At 37.2% G+C, this 11169-nt stretch overlaps 1 long non-coding RNA gene across 1 annotated transcript in view; it reads right to left on the bottom strand.

The window, feature by feature from the left end:
- Positions 1 to 1991: 1991 nt before the first annotated feature.
- The window catches only part of LOC108294586, a 9670-nt gene continuing 492 nt past the window's right edge, over positions 1992 to 11169 (bottom strand). Inside the window, exons 2-5 of the long non-coding RNA XR_001821098.2 lie at positions 8549 to 8712; positions 5981 to 6064; positions 3459 to 3577; positions 1992 to 2163 (exon numbers count right to left, since the gene is read on the bottom strand). This is a non-coding gene — a long non-coding RNA (uncharacterized LOC108294586). The remainder of the gene's footprint in view (positions 2164 to 3458; positions 3578 to 5980; positions 6065 to 8548; positions 8713 to 11169) is intronic.

Consider the following 11169-nt stretch of genomic DNA (forward strand, 5'->3'; position numbering starts at 1 on the left):
TCTGGCATTTATAACCATGCTTGGCAGGTACATGCTAAGAAAATATTTATTGGATGAATGAATGGACCTGTATGAACACAGAGAAAGGGAGCGGCTATATGCCTAATATTACCCATGACTCAAGACTCAACAAAAGCAGACAAATCAGGGACATACAGGACTATCAGGAGTATGTTTTCCCACTGGAATGGAAGCCTGAGTGAGGGAGTATCTATATATAAGTGATGTCTGAAACTATCAGAGTCCAGTCTGTGATCCCAGGATTTGGCTTAACTTCCTTGGGCTCCATTTCCTAATCTTCCTTAACATTAAGTAACTGGAGTGTATCTCCCAGATTGTCTCAGATCTATGTCAGGCCACAGGGCTCAAGGAGGGAATGGATTTCACAGGAAAGTCATCTTATCTTGTGATAGTGAGCTCTTTAGGTGGTAGTCGGTAGAAGGCCAGCATTTCCACCTCTTAGCCTCTAACACATCTACTCCCAATCCCAAGCTTCATGTCTCCCTTTCCTCTTTTCACAAGAGTTCATTCTTTAGACTGAGAACTTGGAAGAGAGATGGAAGATTCAGTTTTGAATTGCTTGTATCTTGTGAAACAATCGGTATAACAAGTGAACTATTTAAATTCTTAGCACCTATCTGGCCATTTATTTCATTTCATATACGAGTCTAAATCCAGTAACAAAGTATTGAAGTCCTGTAACCATTTATTCTTATCTGTTACAGAAAATGTATCCCCCAACCTTGGCCAAATAAGCTGGTTTCTTAAATTGCATTTCATACATCCCCCTCTAGACCACCCACCACCACTTAGGAATACATCTGCCACAAAGCTCCAGCACTGCTGCATCAGATAGACAACAGGCAGAGGGAATGGACTAGAAGAGGTGGCCCAGCATAAAATGGCCCTTCTCTTTTGTGTGTTAGGTTCCAGACACTTGACAAGTCCCCTAAGGATTGCTGGGCAGATTCTGCTGCTTACTTTCAGTATCAAGGAGCAGGCTTGGCCTGCGTCCATAATCCCTAGAATGAGGAATGCTACCATCACAACTGGAGAGCATCTCAGGTGCTGAGCCAAATATACTATGTTTCTCCTGAAATGAGAATTAACCTGAGCTAAAGTCTTGTCTTTGTAAAATAAAAACCAAATTAACTACAAGGTCAGATACTCCCATTCACCATAATATGCACTGAATTTTGTGTGCAGAATGGGTTCACTTAAGTTCCCTATGGTCTTATCACCTAACAGATATCAGATTTAAATTCAGACTCCAGTATTTTTGCTTGCATCAGTGTTATATGTTACAATGACACGTTGGTGCTAAGAATTAGGTTCTGGATAGGCACAATGATTATTATGGGAAAATAAGTTTTATGAAGAAAAAAATACTAGAAGTGGAAATCTATAGTCTGAAGCTGGTTAGGATGAGGATGACTGCTGGATTCCCCAACTGTGGTAATTTTGCAAAGCAACTCTGATCAGTTGTTTGTATCATCTTGTTTCCTGGGCCTAAGGAAAGATACAACATGCTTGGGAACCTCAAAAATCTGAGACAGGTCTTAGCTAATTTAGAAAGCTTATTTTGCCAAGGTTGAGGATGCACACCCATGACACAGCCTCAGGGGGTCCTAACAATATGTGCCAAAGGCAGCAAGAGCACAGTTCAGTTTTATACATTCTAGGGAGACATGAGACATCAATCAACGTATTCAAGATGAACATTGGTTCTGTCTGGAGAGGAGGGACAATTCGAAGCAAAGGTGGGAAGACTTGAAGTGGGGAGGGAGATTCCAGGTCATAGGCAGATAAGAGACAAATGGCTGCATTCTTTTGAGTTTCTGATTAGCCTCTCGAAAGAAGGCAGCCAGATATGCATTTATCTCAGTGAGCAGAGGAGTGATTTTGGATAGAATGGGAGGCAGGTTGGCCCTAAGCAGTTCCCAGCTTGACTCTTCCCTTTAGCTTAGTGATTTGGTGGCCCCAACATTTATTTTCCTTTCACATTTCCCCCTTTTTCTTTTAAAAAATCTTTTGGAGAAAGCATTTTAGAAGAAAATGAGTCTCTGGTCTCACATTTTGTCTGATCTCTCATGGTTAGGATGGTTTATTCCTAGACGGGTTATTAAGAGAGCTCATTTTTAGCAGGCTGTGAAGTCTCATATCCTATGAACAGAAAATAGGGGAGAAAGGGAGAAAAACAATGAACAAAAGAATCCTGGGAAATCAATAAAGGCCACATTGCTTTGAAGTCCATGTAGCAGTAGGCAGTTATGAAAGTGGCTTGTGTATGTAAATAGGTTGCTGTTATTTTCTTCTGAAGTTTAGTTGTCTAACTTCAGTTCACAGGGCTTTACAAAAGCATAGCTTAATTTTTTTACTCCAAATTAGGAAAAATGGGGGGGAAAAAGGGAAAAAATTAAAAACATTATTTTGCAGGCTTGTAGCCAAGAAAAATTAGAATTAAGTCCAAACTGTAGAAAATAATAAAAATTGAAAAACATTAGGCAAGACTAGAATCTAACAACAGGTGTTGTATCAGTCCATTTTCATGCTGCTGATAAAGACATAACCAAGACTGGGAACTTTAAAGAAAAAGAGGATTAATGGACTCATAGTTTCACATGGCTGCGGAGGGCTCACAATCATGACAAAAGGCAAAAGGCACATCTTAAGTGGTGGCAGACAAGAGAGAATGAGAATCAAGCAAAGGAGTTTTCCCTTATAAAGCCATCAGATCTCATGAGAGTTATTCACTACCATGAGAACAGTAGGGGGGAACTGCCCTCTGTGATTCAATTATCTCCCACCAGGTCCCTCCCACAATACATGGGAATTATGGGAGCTACAATTCAAGATGAGATTTGGGTGAGGACACAGCGAAACCATATCAAGTGTACTATAGTTTTTGAATCATAATTTTTTTCTCTTCAGCTTCCCATTTTTACAAAAGATAAATCATGGTAGGACTGATTTGCTTTATTATACTTGGCTTGATTATTTGCATACAGTGCAGCAAAGATAATTTTTTTTTTACACAGGCTTTTAAATTAGCTTTGATGGAATTTTGTTCTGTAGAAGGAACCTCAGATAAGACTTTTTTAAAGCCGAGCCCAGCCATGGATTTGGACCATCAAATACCTATGAGTTGGGTGATCCTCTCCTTTTGGAGTTCCAAGATAAACTTGGGGCTCCTGGGCCTGTCAGAAAGTGACATTCTTTACTTACTACAGGTCAGGAACCCTGTAGAGGGACTGTGTAGACAAAGGTATGAGGCCAGTTTTTCCAAGGGGCTTTTATTGGCTACATAAGTCAAGTTTTATTCCTTAAAGGAAAGCACACCATTCCAGTCAAAGCCTTGGTAAAATAACCAGTTTCTCCAGTTGTGTCCTGTTACAAATGAAAACAGATTCTTATTGCACTTATGCAAATAACTATTATAATAAATTAAGAATACTCACAAATAGTTTTCAAATTCTGTAGAAATCAGGTAGAAACAAGTATGCTCCAAATTTTGTTCAAAGGAGTATACTTTACTCAATTGTTGAAAGCTGTAAATAGATTAAAAGTCTTCTTGACTCTGAAAAAACAAAGGATCAGCAACATTTTAAGCAAAAAGTTAAAAAGAATATTTTAGGCTTTTATTAGTTTAGTCCATGCAGTTAATTCCTATTCTGCCTGATATTCAAGAACATTTCAGCTCTCCATGAGCCCTGAAAGTTTTTCCTCTGTTCTGATGCCACAGTTGCCAAAGTTGTCAGAAACCTGCATTCAAGAGCACCTGTTAGAGTTTTATAGCTGATTATAAAACTACCTTCTAAAGAGGACCAAAACAAGACAACAAGGGCAGCCATAGTCAAAGACACAATTGACAAGGAAATTTGTTACCTCTGTGTCACACAATAATTTAACGTAACAATTATAATTATTGCTAATAACATACACTAAGTCGTAGCAGAATTATAGGATTTTCACTTAATTTTTGAACACTACCAGTAACATATTTATACAAATACAGCCCAAGGAAAACTAAACACCATTTCATATTTGACAATGCTTCCTGTATAATTTCTATACCAAATAAGCCAAATATGTCATTTTTGGACTTTAGGGAACCTATTAATAATATCTTAAAGGGTTAATTTGGTCAGAAAAGACATAATTTGTAATTTGATTTTGAAAAATTTGTCAAATGTCAAAGGTTTAAAACACTTGATACCAGGCTGGATGTGGTGGCTCATGCCTGTAATCTCAGAACTTTGGGAGGCCAGGGTGGGCAGGCCACCTGAGGTCAGGAGTTCAAGATCAGCCTGGCCAACATGGTGAAATCCTATCTCCGCTAAAAATACAAAAATTAGCAGACTACATCTGTAGCCTCAGCTACTTGAGAGGCTGAAGTAGGAGAATTGCTTGAACCTGAGAGGCAGAGATTGCAGTAAGCTGAGGTCAGGCTACTGCACTCCAGCCAGGGCAATAGAGCAAGACTCTATCTTAAAAAATAATAATAATAAATAAAATACTTGATATCACAAAATAAATAAAATACTTGGTATCACCAAAGTGATAACTCAAGGACTTCAAAAAAAGAGAAAACCTCATTCTTTGAGCGAGAACACTTAATTTTCCAAACAATAAGCCCTAATAAAAACAACATGAAGCCAATTAAATTTGTTTTCCAAATTTTACCCATATGCTAGTCTTGCATTAGTGTGCCTTTGACATTAATGGTTAAATTATACAAAAACTGAACTTATTTTATCTCTTAAAATCTGCCCTCACAACCTCACATGCCTACCTCTTCTGCAGTAGTCCCTGGGCCTTGTGGAATTGAATGGCTTTAATTTCTCACTCTGTGTCTCAGGAATGAAGTTTATTTTGTTTGGCATCCTCTATGGGGCCTGAGGATAAGGCTTTAATTGCTGTCAGTGTTTAAGATTTAGCAAGGCTTATTGTCTTTTTTAAACCCAGAGTCAAAGCCCTGTAACTTAATGTCACAAGCACTTTAAAATCACACACAGAAAGATACATGGATGTAATAACCTCAATTAAAAAAAATTTAAACCCAAGTATTTTCTAAGCAAACCAAAACTTTAATTATAATGGTATATGAATTATTTTAATAAAACGTAAAATCTGTTAGGCCAGTTACCAAAAGGCAAAAGAAAAGACTTGCAATGTATAGAATATTATTTTGGAAGAAAACATTTCCTTTACATCTTTAAGAACGTATTGTTAGCACTGGGCCACAACAGACAGAACTTGAGGGAAAAAAAAAAAACTTATATGAGCTGAAAATGAGTTGAAGGAGAGTGTTATATTTCACCCATTTTAAAAAGGGAGAGAAAACAGAAAACAGTGAGATATACCAAAAGTTGAACTTTGGGTTAAAAAAATGTTAAATCTCTTATAATTTATTAAGAGTAAATCAATCCCTTTAGGAAATTTTATTGTTATAATCAATTCTTTAGTGTTTAAGTGTTTTTTTTTTACATCAAGCCCAACCTCTAGAAAGACCATTATATTTTCCCTTTAATTATAGACAACTTGATCATATATGAGTTGTTTTTTTTTTTAATAAATCCTTTTATTGTGACTTACACATGCCATTAATGACATGTTTGGACTTTCTGGTTTGTCCTGAACATTCTTCTTTCTTAAAAAAACAGTCATTTTATTCTAGGTCTAAATTTACCATACAATATTCTGTAACTGCCCAAGAGGTTCACTTTATCTGCTGCCTAGACAGAGCCAATTTATCAAGACAGGGCGATTGCAATAGAGAAAGAATTTCTCTATTGCAATCTCACAGCATGCAGAGCCAGCTGTGCAGGAGACCAGAGTTTTATTACTCAAATCAGTCTCCCTGAAAACTTGAGTATCAGTGTTTTTAAAGATAATTTGGTCGGTAGGGGTAGGGCAGTGATTGAGAGTGCTGATTGGTTGGCTTGGGGATAAAATAATAGGGAGTCAAAGCTGTTCTCACCTGTTGAGTCAGTTCCCAGGTGGGGGCCACAGAACTGGTTGGTAGGTCCAGGTGGGGCTATCTGGTTCTTATAAATGCAAAAACCTGAAAAGACATTTCAGAAGGATGAACTTAGGTTCACAATAGTGATTATTTCAAGAGTAATTGGGGAAGTTACAAATCTGATCTCAGGAATAATGGTGGGTAATATTTAGAATTCCAGCCCCTCTTATCTTGACTTGGTGGCTCGTGGCCTGTGGCCTTTCATTTGTTTTACAAGAACAGTTTAGCCTTTTGGGAAGGGTTATGATATAAACTATACACCAAATTCCTTCCCAAAGCTAGTTCAGCCTATGCCCAGGAATAAATAAGGACAGTTTAGAGGTTAGAAGCAAGATGGGGTCAGTTAGGTCTAATATCTTTCACTGTCATCATTTTCTCAGTTATGATTTTTACAAAGGTGGTTTCAATCCTTTCTCATACAAAATTATTTCTCTTTAAGCTTTCTTAGCAAAAAACACATCTTTATTTCTATACCTTTCTTTGCATTTCTCTTATTTCCTGGTTCCTTTTACCTTGTTTTATACATAACCTTTAAATAAGATTTGAATTGACAAAAATTGTTCACCTTTTTAAAAAGGACACTTTTTTTTTTTAGAAAGAATGATTATTTATGAAAACTGTGATAGTCATCATTTAAAGTTATGAAATTCACCATTGCAAAATTCTAACTGAGGCAGTAGAAAATATATTACTCCATCATGCTTCTAACCTCCAAGCTATCCTTATTCATTCCTGGACTTTGGGAGGAACTTAGTTTATAGTTTAGCTTTGAAACAAAGATGGTAACAGTCCTTTCCCAAAACGTATCTCCTTACTACCTGTGGAATATACTGCCCAAAGCCACAAGATTAGAAGTTATGGTAATTTTACTAAATAATTCAAAATGTAGTTATTTTCATTAAACCAATATCAATGTCTTACTTATTAAGGATCATACAAGGAAAGTTCATTCTGTATTGGGATAGGTTTAGAGTTTTGTAACCCCTGTGCTAAATTTTGACACCTTATAGTATTTGGCAGGGATAAGTATGAAATTGCTTGGTTAATAAAAGCAAACAAAACTGTATGCTGGCAATTCTTAAGACATTTCTAATATTACTTTACCAATAATTTTAAAGCTAGCTTATTTATTAAAGATTTTACTTAAGTCACGTAAACTTGAAAAAGCATTTGACTAGCCTTTCCTTTTTCTGATAAAGTATTTGATTTAAGTGCTTTTATTTTTCTTTAAGCCAATTATTTAGAGTTCTCACATATTTTCAGTAGTGAAACATTATGTACACAACACATAAATACATAGACGTATTAGGCATGCCGATAGAAGTACTCTTATAGATTCATAAATATCTTTTTTTCCCCATCTCAGACTTTCAGATTCTTGATAACCTTTTCACAGCCTGAGGCAGCTGTCAGTTAAGTAGCCTTAAATTTGCATATTAAAGGAAACAACTCAGGTGAAAATAAAATAGCAAAATTTACATCATAAGGTACAGAGAGAAAATGTCTGGTGGTGCTAGAGGGAGATTAAAGATGGATGCCAAGTCAAACATAACATTATGGAAATCTATCAAGGATTGTAATAAGGAGACCAATTTTATTTAGATAGGAACTACCTATTTTTTAAATGGATCTCTGAGCTCTGGGCAGAGGAATTATTTTGAGATTAGACCACTGCTGCTTTTATAGTACACTTAAAAGTTTTTTTTAACAAAGACATTTCTAAGTGTCTAAAACACTCTTCCTTAAAAACCCCAGAGTAGCCTCTGTTGCAATAGCCATTAGTGAAGAAAACAAAATTCAGTCAAGTGAGAGGAAAAAACTTTTGCTCCAATAAAAAGGATCCTAGGAGGAAAAAAAAAACCATGAAGGCCTTTTAAATACAAACACACACACATGCACACACATACGCACACATTTTGGATGTTAGCTTTTAATTAAGATGACTTTTAACCACTGATCTCCTTTAAAAAAAAATGTTTTAAAATCCCATTACTAAATTTCAACTAGGACAAACTGCTGCTATTTCAGCAGTACCAAGTATCAAACTGATATAGGAACCAAACCCAGGCTGTCATGATGGGAAAAATAAGAAGGCAGAACCTTAGCTATCAAACTGCAGTATGGGCAACAGCCATTGCTTTCAGTTTGGCCTGGCTGGGAAAAAGGTGGCCTTGTTACGTAAATAAGGCCCCTTTATTAGTCAAAATAAAAAATGTTTCCTCTTTTTTTTCCTTTTGCTGGCCATTTTTCTCCCCAACCACAACACCATCTTTTGTGTGTGTATGGGAATTTAGCCATTTCAGAGGCCTTGTTCCCCATCATTTGCAACTTCCTTTGGATTTGATAAAGTCAGATAGAGTTGATCAACCCAATGGGAAAAGGCTGAAACAACAAAGAAACAATAAGCAAAACAAATGATGGCACAACTTATAAGATCACTGAGTGTTGTAATGGTAAGGAGAAATTAAGACCAGCTGGTTGTTAATCTTAAATTTAACCAAGACAAACCCTAATTCAGTTACTTACCTAGGGATGAGTCTCAGGCTGTAGACCACTCTCTACCTTCCTAGAAGCAGGGGGAAAAAAATCTCATCTTCCATGTCAGAAGCGAGCTCAAACTCCATAAAGGAATTACCTGCCTTCCATCATCATGGAAACAGGAAATCTTGCTTTCCTTGTTGGAAGCAAAACTCCAAAAAAAAAAAAAAAAAGAGGAATTGTATTAGCTTAGTGATTTGAGGACTCAAGATTTATTTTCCTTTCACATGCTTTACTGACAATAAAAGCATTACAGAATCTGGACTGAATAAAATATTAGGACAATACTAGTCTGGCAGATCAGGGGGCTTCTATCATGGACAAATTCCAGCACAGAAGAGGTGGCAAGGATTAATTAATGTGAGAGCTATTAACTGAGTGATTACAATGAGCCAAGCAACAGTCTCCCATTTGGAATACAACATTAAGAACAGAAAAAGGTCCCTGACTTCATGGATCTTGTATTCTCGTAGACAGTTATAGATATTAAGAAATAAATATGTAAATAAGTAAATTATATGGTATATTAGAAAGTGATAAGTGTTATAAGCAAAAACGTAAAGAAAGATGATGAAATTTGAGAGTTTGTAGGGGGAGGGACCAGCAGATTACAATTTTAAATAGGATGCTCAGGGTAGGCCTCATTGAGAGGATGGTATTTTAGCAAGCACCTGAAGAAAGTAAGGGAGTTAGCCATGTGCAAAGCTGGGGAAAGTGGGCTCCAGGCAGAAGAAACAGTCAGTGCAAAGTCCCTGAAGTGGGAGTGTTACTGGAGGAACATACCAGGCAAGTAGGATTGAAATCAAGTGAGTCAGCGGGAGAGATGAAGAGAAGTAAAGGGAGAAGAGGAGGGGGCAGATCATAGGCTTTGTTGGCCATTTAAAGGCCTTTGGCTTTTCTCTGAAGGGAATGGTGAGCTTTTATTGGAGAGTTTTGAGCAGAAGAATGACATAATCTGATGTACATCATACAAGTATCCCTTTGGCTCTGCTGGGTTGAGGCATGCATTTGACTTGAACCAAAGGACCCCTTCAAATGATCACTTCACATCTAGATAAGGAAACAAACAAATGAAATATGGAGATGTGTCACAAGCAGCAAGAGAAGGAGATTTAAAAACCAGCTAGGGGCTGCTCTGCCTGTGGAGTAGCCATTCTTTATTCCTTTACTTTTCTAACAAGTTTGCTTTCACTTAAAAAAATAATAAAAAACAGCTAGCGAGTCAGCTATGGAGAGGTTTGTTTTGAACAATCCCATGCAGAAATTCCAGAAATGTTTCCCAACGTGTAATAAGACTTTTTGCAGTGATTGTTCATTTCTTTGCCCTAGAAAGTGTACCTACTTCAAGAGAGCCCTTCCAAGGATGTTAAACAGGCCCCACTTGGCATAGCACAGGCTCCACTAGTGGGCAACACAGAGCCGGAAGCCTTAATACCTCAGTTCACTTTTTTGGGAGACTCATTTGAGCTGCTTTTTTTTTTTCCTAAACAGGAAAGAAACTGCCTTCAAACAAGCAAACTATGCCTCAAAACTCATTCACAGCACCAACTTGATCAAGGCACTGGCACACAACACTTTTATTAAAATCATCTACATCATCATTCCCTCAAAGGACATTTATCAAACACTTGTCATATGCTAGGGACATTTCTAGATGCTGGGGATTCAAAGAGGAAGATTCTTTCCTGTCTTCATATTGCTTAGACTGTAGTTAAAGCACTAATTTATACAATAAAAGTGTTTATAGACTATGATAAGTGCTTTTCTAGATATAGGAGTTAAAGGCTCTGAAGAGAGAGTAATTTACATTGCCTGAAGAATAGGGAAAACTTCACGAACCTGATTTCACTAGAGTTGCATTTTGAAGTTGTGGAAATTCATGGTATACTCAGGAAATGTTGTCTTCTCTAGGATGGAATATGAAGTTAATGGGAAATAGTGGCAGAAAGGCAGATCAACGTCATATTATATTACAAAGGGCCTTAAATTCCTTGCTAAGAAAATCAGAGTGAACACTTTCAGGAAAAAGCAGAAGAATCCCATAATTATTTCTACCTCTTAGGTAACTTTCAGCAGTGTCAAGGGTAGACTTGAGACTCACAATGAAGTTTCTTTTTTCTCTGTTTTTGACCCTGTAATCATGGGAGTAGAGATCAGGAGTTTCTCCTCTGGAGACTCAATGGGGTGCTACTCTAATAGATGGAAAGACAAGGGATTAAAATAGAAACGTTTCAGTGGCAATAGAGAGCTGGGACAGATGAAAAGATTTCAGGGATACAGCACGGTGAATATGTCACTTGCACTCTATATGATTCTGTCACCTCAAATAATAGGTAAGCTGTGACTCACCCTGGCAAATGGCATGTGTGGGGGCTGTTTCCTAACCTAACACTGTACTTTAGACACACATTCATTTGGGTGCCCATTAGATCGCCAGATTCCTTCAGGCAGAGATCGTATCTTTTCATTTTGGTATGCCTAAAGCCTTCCAATGACAGGTCACAAGGTGGGCTGGATGTGTGTTGTTGAAAGAGTGGAAAATAGGCATTCCTAAACGAAGATGACAAGCTATCTCTGAGTGTAAGCATTCGCTGTTGTTGTTTTGTTTT

The sequence above is a fragment of the Cebus imitator genome, unplaced genomic scaffold (assembly GCF_001604975.1).
Source record: "Cebus imitator isolate Cc_AM_T3 unplaced genomic scaffold, Cebus_imitator-1.0 Scaffold590, whole genome shotgun sequence".
NCBI lineage: Eukaryota > Metazoa > Chordata > Mammalia > Primates > Cebidae > Cebus > Cebus imitator.